We start from the raw sequence: 10,966 nt of genomic DNA on the forward strand, positions 1-10,966 counted from the left end.
AAGAAACTAAAGTACATACATAGGAATAAACTGGTATGGCAAGACCTCTTGAGCAATAATTAATACAGAGGTCTGTATGGCAAGAATAAACAGACACTATTTCCAGATAAAAGGTAAAATAATATTTATGAAGTGCCATGGGTTTGTTGAGACCATATCCAGTACTGAGAATAAATATATCTTACAGATCATAACGGTAAAGAACTTATCACTTATTGATTGATTGGCTGCTGTTTTTAATTAGATTTGATATATTTATTTCTTCAATATTATTTTTCATGTCAGTGTTAATGTCATGAGGCTGATGACTCCATGACACTTTGAATTTGACTCATTAGGATTTGATTGAGAAACAGATTTGTTCTTTGTAATTTCTGTCCAGTAAAACTATTACTCAATAATCAATAGACAGGTCTATATAAAGATATAATCAATGTTTCTGTCTCATATTTGTATGGCATTAAAAGAACCTGGAACTTTTGTTTTTCCACTGAAAGCTCTGGTTTGCACAATAAATGCCATGTGGGTGAAGTTTTATGGATGATACTCTGATGTCCCATTCTCCTGAAGGCAGCACAGAGCTGCACTACCAGAAACCCACAGAAACACTGAAGAGAAGAAAAGCTATGATTAATGTAGTTACAATTCTATCCATGTTTTAATGTTGCAGAGCTCAGTCATTTTGCAAATAGTTCAAAGTTTAAACTGGCATGTTGAACAGCTTTTATCTGGTCATTTTGTGGAATATTTAATAACTAGAAAATGGCAAAGAATAAGAATATTTTTTCCACTCTGACTGGCTGCTGTTAGGCCTACCAATTTTAAGTTGAATGTTCATAAAAATTTTTGTAGACACCTGTGAAAATAATTTCTATTCACATGGCTTTTTTGTTCTCTGGGAAATTATCGTGTTGATAAATACAGAAACAAGCATAAAAATCAAAACATCTACAATAGTGATAGTAATATTAATAAAATAATTGTCAGTGCAAAGTAGCCTACAAATTCTTTGGTGGGTGGCAGTGAGGGACCTGGATAAAGGCTGGGGGGGGCCCTGGGCTGAAAAAGGTTGAGAAACACTGATAGTTGGTAATGTTGCATGTTCTAAATTACTTGCAAATACATTGACTGTAAGGACTCTTATTTAATGTTGAGGGATTTTTGCCTGTAAGGCAAACCTTTAGGGCACTGACATTTTACAATTTGTTTTGAGTTGAAATGTACTGAAGTCTTATTTAAGTTTGAGTGTTTAGCTTGTTAATTATATTGTTAGAAGCAATTGTTGCACTATTCAAAGACACTTTTTTATTAAACTGTGGCAATAGCAACGGTATATTTAATTTCTATCATAACTATAAGTTTCCGGCTCAGGATTTTTTTTTACTTTAAGCCCCTTACCTGTATCTCACTTCGCAGCCTGCCTGTGCAGCTTATCTACTCTTTCCTTCACATTGTGCAAGCACGCTGTAACAAATCCTGTCATGTGGAACTATAACATTCAGAGTGAATGGGGACGTTTGGGTGTTGCGGCGTATAATTACTTCAAAGGTAATTATCCCCCTGAGGTGTTATATTCAACACAACGTATATAATATGACATTTATAAAACAAGCACTTTACAGAGTTTGGCTACATCAAGGCTCACTCCAGGAAAAAGAAGACATCCGGAGTGGCCAGATAGCAGGTAAAGCAGCGCACAACTACCAAGTCTCACCCGGAAGAGCAGCATGATCAGATGACCCGAAAAATTATTTAAGTCTTCGAGCTGGCGGTGTAAGATCCTGGGTTCTGCTCTTGCTGTTGGACCACCACTACACGCTACTGGTAGTAATATCTCACAGACTTTGCGCCATTCAACCTCCACCCGGCAGTGAACTCTCACACCGAACGTCTGCTTAAAGCTGCAGCATGAAACTTAAAAATCAATATGCCTCCTCCCTGTGTTCTGCAGAATTATTCCGCTCAGTCAGAACCAACCAATCAGAACCAGCATTAATCAGCTAGCCATGCTCTCAGGAAGTTTTGATTGAGTAACTCTGGATTAATTTTGATGCAACCTGCATTTGACTTTGAATGGATGTTTCCTTTTTTCTTAACACTATTTGATATAGGCAGCGTTGTAAGATTTATTTAACTCGTGTATAATTTAGGGTAATGAGAACCTTGCTGTTAAATATTATTTTACTGATGACAGGTTTTTGTCCTTTTAACTGAATAGCTGCTGTATTGCGTCTGCAAATATTTTGCATGTTTCATGTCTAAATTGGGTGAATTTATTGCCAGATAATTTTTAACATTTTGCCAGTTTACATAGTATCATTTATACCTAAAGCGAAAAATTATCAGCCAATCCAGGCTATTGGCAGTGATCGGCAGAGATTGGCCTTATGGATGATCGGATTCGGAATTGGCAACAAAAAACCTGATCAGAGCATCCCTAACACAAATCCAAAAGACAAAGAATGAGAATATATAGATAAGAAAACAAACAGTAAAGAAATAATCAAAACAAAAATTAACTCAAGCCAAAACCCCAATCACCAAAGAATCATAACATTCTGCCATTTTCTAGAATAAAACAAATCCGAATTGGTATATCATGATCAACTGACAACTACGTCACTGAGATTTAATGCCGAAACAGGCATTCTAGATCCATCACTGTTAAGGTGACTGTCATTCAAAACTCTTAGTAATATAGAGTCAGTGCTGTGCTGTGGTCTAAAGCCTGACAGCGAAGCAGTGCAGAGAATATTTTAATTATAAAGTGAATGTTATTCATGCCTTTAAGGTGATCTTCACCAAAATATTAGATCAGCTCTGGGACTGTAATTACTAATAATTAATTCTTCTAGATTGGATGTAATGCCACAATCTGTTGTTTTTAACGTGATGTGAAGCATTAGTCTTATGCAGGTAGACAACAAAGGTTGATTATGTTGTCATTTGACCAGAGCGTCTTCACATTTGCTGCATGACATCAGCTTTATCCCACCACTCTAAGCAGGCATAAAACTAATCATATTTTAATATGCTTAAAGGTATAGAAAGCTACAACACATTCTAACAGCAGCAAGTCTGTCCATCTTCTCATCAGGGTGCGTTTCTCACATCTGCTTCTGATGATGAAAACTGCTGCAATATTAACCAACTCAACTTCTCACTCGCATTATTAAAACAAATACAGTATGAAGCAGACTTAACGGCCAAACCCAGGATCAGGACTGTTATCAGCTTGAAGCAACAAACTATAAAAATGCAGGCCTGGATTTATACTCAATACAAGCTTGAAATGTGGAGAGGTTCAGAGTAAATGCCATCAACAAGAGCAAAAATCTAGAAAAGCTAGCTTTAATGAAACGTTAGCTTAAAAAGTTGAGCCTACAAAAAATTTGATGATTACACATAGTATTGTAGTAGTGTGCAGTACTATAATCATTTCACAACACAAGACGATACGCAAAGAGATCTTGTGGCACCGATACAAAATCTCTGAAACCTATGTTAGCTTTAGCATTACTAGCTGCTAACGGGTAAGCAGTTCCTGCTGGGGTTTTTTTTTTAGCTTATAAAGCTTTAATTTTCTACAGAATACCCCAAATGTTGAGAAACAATTTCAAAGGGGGCTCTTCTATATTTGCTTTTTTTTGTATTTGAGAGTTGTTCTCCAGATTTACATGTTTATTAGCTGACAGCGCTGTGATGTAAACTTTCTCCCTCTGCAGAAATCTTATAAAACATTCAAGGACCGTAAGGCAGCTAATTTGGGAAAAGCAATCTGGTCCTGGAGCAGCATTTGATATTACCTACTGTGGGCCCAGTCTTTTTATTTCTATTATTATACAAGAAAATGGCTATGGCTGTCCAGAATGTTAGCAGAATCAAAAACAAGCAAGTTTTACAGTATGACTTTTTCTACTAATGAAACGTTTGACCAGATTAGGAAACAAACCTCACAATTATGCTATCAGAGTAAAGAGTGCATAAACAAAGCATAGAGGATGCTTAATTGTTATTAATCAACTACTGAAAGGTCACATACACCGGGGTCGCGGGGAATTGAATCTGAGCTAAAAATCACTTTAAGGAAAAAAAACAACAAAAATACACACAGTCCAGTGTGTGTCACACACATCCACACAGATGTTGTTTTTATTGAAAAAGAAAGCCCTACTCCTGGCTTTCCCAGAATCCATTGTTGATTCCTGCAGTGTGCTTGCAGGTTACATGTAGAAGGGGCGGAGCTAAAATGTCAGAGGTCACCCCACAAAAAAATGTTTGCTCTTTGGTCTTCCATCTCTGTGTCTTTCTATCACCGTAGTTTTTCATGCTCCCCCTGGCCCCTTTCTCTTTGATTCCTGCCATATGATCACAGTTCTCTTTAATAACGGGGCCCGACAGTCCCTGAGTGTACGTGCAGCAAAACACGCCATTTCTGGTCTCAGGGGGCTTTGTTCTAGACCACAACGTTTTCACAGCTCATCAGATCAGTAGGGGTGCTGCGAAGGATTTTAGTTCAGAAATGAAGCTCCGATTATCACCAGTTGTGAAAAGGTTCATCAGCTACATTAATGTTCTCAGCACAGATTTAGTTTTGCTTCTAAATACACAACAGAACGATTTAAGTGTTTAGGCTGTGTAATGTTTTACTGGTATGTGATGCCAGATCGTCCATCCCGCTTCAGTGATATTAAGGGTCAGAGTTATAAAGCTTTGAGGTCATACACTCAAGCTCATTTTGTCTCTGCTGCAGTGTTTCAGCCACGGTGAATCTTTGGCACCATCTAATGGAGCACATAGGAAAAGGCCAAAAGTCAAAACTCTTGTTAAGGTTTTTTTTTTTTATTATAAGATTCCAACCTGTTGACAGTTGGGTCAAAATGTCAACTTGGGTTGACAGGGACATAAATTAATTTTTTTATTTGAGGAAAAATTGCAAAAACTATTTCATTTTTACCTGTTCAACAATAAACTAAACATCCAATGTTTTAATTAAAAATTGGATTTTATAAATTACTGTAGATTTTAAAAACTTAAAGTTCACCCACCTAAAAAAAAGACAGTATTCTAATGTTTTTGGTTGGCCATTTTTTTCTAGATATTTTTGTGTTCTTTCAGCAACGAAAACAGGATATGTCTCACTCTTGCTTCAGTCTGCCAAATCTGCTCGTTAGTAAAAGGCAATGGATGATTGTGATTCTATTTACTACTAAAATAAATTAAAAGGAAAAAACATGGCAAATGAAAGATGAATATTTCCATTTTCCAATTCATAAAGATTTGAATTTGCCTGTATTTTTATTTTTTTTGAAAGGCAAACCAAATTTAGTTGCCCATATTGGGCAAAACAGCATGCCACAAAAATGCGACTTTTTTTAGTAAGCTAAATTTGTCTATTTCTTAAAGCGATATCCTATTGTAAAACTAAACAATGACGTGCATTGTTTTGGGTCAATTGTTTTCTATTTTCTTGGTTTAGAATTTTTTACTGGACATGAACCACACTTGCTTTGAAAACTCATTCTATTTTCCAAGATTAATGGAACGACATACTCAAGTATCCTTCTGAATATGTGTTTGGATGGATGAGCTTTTTCTTAACTATGGAAATAAAATAAACATATAATGTTCTGTTGTACTGAGCATTTTACATGCTAAAATTTTAACTTGTCTGTATCTGAAACTTCCACCTTAAAAAAAAAAAAAAATTATTTCAGAATTGACTATTTGTACTGACGGGCCTAACTCCTGCACAAAATCATTAAACCGAACATTGAGTACCCCTACCATACAGTAAAATCTTTTAAAAAGGCAGAAAACTGGAATCCCTCAAAAGTTGGAAGTCACAAAATCCCAGTCTTCCACTCAACACAATCCACCACAACTCTGCAACATTTAGAGAATCCATTTTCTTTAGTTAGCTATGAATGACAAAAAGTGATTAATAGCTATGACTTATGTGTCTCTTTTTTAGCTGTTGTATGAATGGAATCCGGTTGACTGACAAGTCAGTCATGAATGCTACAGTGTATCGATCTCTTTCAATTCTTCAAACTGAAACCCAACCCCAGAGCGATCCTGTCCTTTACATCGATGAAGCGGTCATCACTCAGAACAGCTGCCAGGATGACTGCTAACATGGGAATGACAGAGAAAAAATAAATGGAGCTAGTATTGTATTGTAGTTCATCAAATGACTGATCTAACACCACAGATTTAACAGAAGATAAAAAAATAACACTTAAAAGTTTTTTTAAGACAACTAGATTATGTGGATGCTTCCAAATGGGGTGAAGTTATGTGACCTGTACTGAAGGTCGAAGATCTCAGTGGACAGTTTACTGTGGGTATCAGTAGCTTTGCTGTCTGAAACACTCATGAAGCGATAGCCTAAAGTGTCCATGTCTGAGAATGCAGGCAGGAACTAATCAACACCAGGAACACAAACGGTAACTGCTTAAGTACTGACACTTGCAGCAAAAATGGAGAGAAAAATGACTTACACCAAGACGAAAACTATTTTCCAAACTCTTGTTTTTAACTCGTTTCCCTCACCTGTTTTTGAACTCATCTCATTTGGATTCCTGTAATTGAAACAAGAGGACAAGTTTCTTATCAGACAATCATGCATTTAGGAAACAGGAAACAGTTTAAGGGAGATCTAACACATGACTGAAGATGCTGCATCGGCCAATCATATTTCTATTTCATCCCTACTGACTGCCAGAGGGCAGTGCTGAAAGCGCTGAATGTTCCCTTCTCGTATGCGCTGTTCGAGCAATAATATCAACAGAGTCACACCTGTGACATATCGGATGATCAATCAGAAACTATATAGCATCACGTCATCTGGAGCTCTATTCCTCTTTACTTCTCGCGTGTGGCTTGCTTTGAATGGCATCGACCTTTTTGATTTCTGGATTTTTTCATTGTTATTGGAAGCCCGATTGCCTGCTGGCTGGAGTAGATCTTCGTTAAAGGTACTGTTTGTTGGTGATGAGAATGGTTACGCCTCCTCTCCCAACTTGCAGTTTCTTATGACCACTGTGTTTGTTGGAGTTTAACTAATGGTGTTAGCCTTTCTAAGTTTGCCATTTCGCTTTAATTGGTGACAGTAGCGTCTTGCCCCCTCTCCTAATTTTAGCCGACCTTATACACAAGAGGTTTGTTGTTACTTTGATTGGTGACAGAAACCTTTTTTCCCCCTCTCCCAGTTTTAGTTGGTTTTCATCCTGTCAGGATATGGCTGATGGTGTCAGCCCCTCTTTTCTTTTTGCCGTGATTGGTGGTGGCAGCATTCATGCCCCCTCTCCCGATCTTGATCTGTTTTTTGTCCTATACTTGGACATTGCTGACCGCATCTGCCTGTCGTTGGTCCCCTGGTTTGTCTGTATTGGTGATGGTAGCATCTCAACCCCTCTTCCAATTTCAGCCGATCTTGTTGATCATAGTTTTGTGTTGGGCTCACTGGACTTTTAGTTTGCTGCTTTAATTGGTGACAGCAGCATTTTTGCCCCCTCTCCCAATTTTAGTAAGCCTCCTGATCAGAATTCTGGGTAACAGGGGCTACCTGTTGCCCCTCTGTGTTTGTTATTTAATTGGTGATGGCAGGATTTTCGCTCCACTCTCCCAGTTATATATTTTCATCCTTTATTCTGGACATAGCTGATGGTGTCGGCTCCTTTGATGCTCTATTTTATTGTGATTGATGACCATAGCGTTCTCCACCCCCTCTCCCAATCATAGTCATCATAGTCTGTTCTGTCTGCCTGTGGTAGGACTTGCCTCAGTTTTGGACATGAATGGCTCCCACTGGAAAACAGGGATGTACTCCATGCCATGATGTTCAGAATTTAGGTCTCATGGCATCTCAAGGTGTCAACATTGTAGCCAGTGGGCTGAAGGAAATACAGGTTTATTTTGTAGTAATTCAAGAGCTATATCAGCATCAGACATCTCAGTCCAGAAATGTGCAGTACTAGGCACAACCAAGATACTGCACAGAACCCTCAAGCTCCCACGCCTCTGGTAGAGGACCCAAGCTCAGAGGATGAAATGGACCACCCACGGAGGGTGAGAAGAGAATTTATATATATATATATTTTTTTTTTCATAGTACCCCATAGAATTTAAAACTACCTTCACCCCTTCATGCCCCATGCAGTGAAGGTCACTCGACCGGTCTTGTTGTGCCCCGAGTGTGGCGATGATCTTCTGGGCAGGTGGCCACGCCTAGGCACTCTAAGTGCAGAACTGAGGTCACAACCTCTGTGACTTCTCCTAAGAAGAGGCGAGCTAAGTCTGACCAGCGTCTTTCCACAAGGTTTGAGTGATTCTCTGCAGAGTTGGCAGAGACGAAATCCCTCTTTCAGGCACATCAGGTATCCACCTGATACCAGGCAAATCAGGTGTCAGATGTGCCTGGTACACATCAGGCACATCTGATGTGAGGAAGAGGAAGCACAATCATCTTGCGCTTTGGAGACTGGCTTAGGCTCTTTATTTCAGAGTGCAGCTAGTGGGTCTGGTGACAGCTCAATGTGGAACATCATGTGTATGGCCTTGAGACAGCTGCAGCCTTGGGGTTGTGATCAGCCTGATGGGTTTTACCCTCGTGCAGTACTAGGAGATGTGGGAAGAGAAAATGAGGCTCGCAGGCCAGCCGTCAGATATTTTTCCTCATCAGCAGCTCAGTTACTGGGCTGCTCTTGCAGTCCCTCGGTGGTTGCCATTCTGACCCATGGTTACTGGCTACAGTTCCGAAGGTGGCCTCACATCTCATAACGGGTCAGGGTGACCGTTATCACCGACCCAGCGAAAGCTCAAGGCTTACACCAGGGGCTTTCCGTCCTCCTGGCCAAGGGAGCAATCGAGGCAGTGGGCATCCTGGCGGCTACAATTCAACATATGTCCTAGTCCCAGAAAAGACGGGGGGATTTTGTCCGAGTTTGGATCTTAGGGGACTCAATCAGTATTTAAAGGTCCTGGCTTTTCAGATGTTCACAACAGCAGAGGTTCTTCAGGCAGTGACAAAGGGAGAATGGTTTATATCTCCCTTTGCCACATCAATACATCAAAAGACCTTACAGATTTCCTGTACATTTTGAGGCGGAACATCGCCGCTTTCTCAGGTTTGCCTATCGGGGTCACCACTGGCAGTTCTGTGTGCTCCCGTTCGCCCGCTCGTCCTCCCCGAGGGTGTTCACTTGGTGCGTGAAGACAGCCCTTTCCCCTCTGCAGACCTGTGGTGTGAAGTTTCTGCCATACCTCGACTATTGACTTCTCTGCCCCCCATCTCGAGCACATGCATCTCACAATACGAGTCACCTGCCCGCTCATGTATCCCAGTTGGATCTCAAGATAAACTTGGAAAAGAGCTGCCTGATCCCCTCTCAGATAACCACTTTTCATGGGGTGCTTTTGGATTCTCTCTCCACGACAGCATACCCATCCGTACAGAGGGTGGACAACATTCTCCAGCTGGTGAGTCAATTCAGGCTGGGTAAGCAGCTTCCTTACTTCGCATTCCTGCAGCTGCAGGGCAAACTACCATCGGGTACTCGGGTTGTGATCTGAGGTCTGCTGACACAGCGCCCTTTACAGAGGTGGATCAACAACTGGCCCCTGGATGCCAGGCTGCACAGGCATTGCAAACTTGTGGTAGTGTGGACATGTCTTCGTGCCCTGGGCCCATGGAGAGACAAGGTTTATTTGTCCGGGGTGTGTCCATGGGGGTGGTTGTGTGTTGCAGAGAGGTGGTCACTACAGATGACCACCTCATCCCATGCCAGCTCCATGGAGCATGGGACCTGGTGGAAGGAGTCTGCATGAACTCTGCAGATGGATAAGTCTGCCTCTTCATACGGAGCCTGGGGTTGACTGAGCATATGCTCAGCTGCCTCTCTACCACCGCGGTGCATCCCAGCTGGAACGCAACATCCGAACCGCTGCTGCAGTAGCAGCAGCGGTTCGGATGTCCGCTGGCAGAGAGTCATCCTCTCTGCCGGCGGAATCATCTGATTCCCGCTCAGCGTAGCTAGCATCCCACTCAGCATAGCTAGCATCTCCTGACGAGCAGCAACCGGACTCAGTGGGCCCGTCGCCCTGCCTAGCGCCAGCCTTGAAAAAGGCTAACCTCTGCCTCCTCCTCCAGCAGGAGGAGAGCACAGGAGCAGCAAGAGGGCTGAGGCATCAGGGCAAGGTCGGTGTGATGGGGACCCAGGCACCTTCGCAGATCCGGTGCCCATCAAAGGGCATGATGCATCCTGTCTGACAAGACAGGCACAAACGGACAGTACCACTAGAAAAAGAGGGAGCCGTTTGTCTGGTCTGACCGTTATTTATACAGACCGGAGTGGGTCCCAACCAGTAGGTGGGTGTGGACTAAGCTTTTTTCAGTGCTGCGCTGCGCACAAAGGATAAACCCACTAGGGATAGCCTTTAAGGACGAACCCTATACAAAATAGAACTTCTTGTCCTGCCCCATTGTGTTTCCAGTGTTCCTAGTTGTCCTGAGTTGTCCTGTTAGTCATCTGTACTTTTGATTAACCAAGTGACTACCAAGATTGTTTTCCTTTTTAATCTGCTGACCATCTTATAAAACATGACATGCTTCAGTTCAAGAATGATAAAGTTTGTCTTCTTTTTCCTGGACAATTGAGGGAACCGAATTTGCATCTCTGGATCAATGTGATTTACATAAGACTTCTTTGCTAATTTTTTTTATATCACCAGTTTATTTTATCTTAGGGGAAACAAAACCAAATTCACAATACATTTACTTTGCATTAAAAGGAAAAAAAAACAGAAAACAATTCTAATTTTAAATACGTTCTATTTGACAGATTAGGCCAATGTTACAAGTTTAGAGTTAAAACAAGCATTCATGTAGACCCTAAACATAGCAGTATTTAAAATAACTTCTTCATTGATTTTGAATGACTGTGTTTCTATGATTATTGTCACA

The 10,966-nt window shown here is 40.9% G+C and overlaps 1 long non-coding RNA gene across 1 annotated transcript in view; it reads left to right on the top strand.

The window, feature by feature from the left end:
* LOC103473260 (uncharacterized) overlaps positions 1 to 10,966 on the top strand; it is a 139,215-nt gene that overhangs the window by 95,043 nt on the left and 33,206 nt on the right. The window lies entirely within an intron of this gene.

The sequence above is a fragment of the Poecilia reticulata genome, chromosome 2 (genome assembly GCF_904066995.2).
Source record: "Poecilia reticulata chromosome 2, P_reticulata-male-v2, whole genome shotgun sequence".
In the NCBI taxonomy this organism is placed as follows: Eukaryota; Metazoa; Chordata; class Actinopteri; order Cyprinodontiformes; family Poeciliidae; genus Poecilia; species Poecilia reticulata.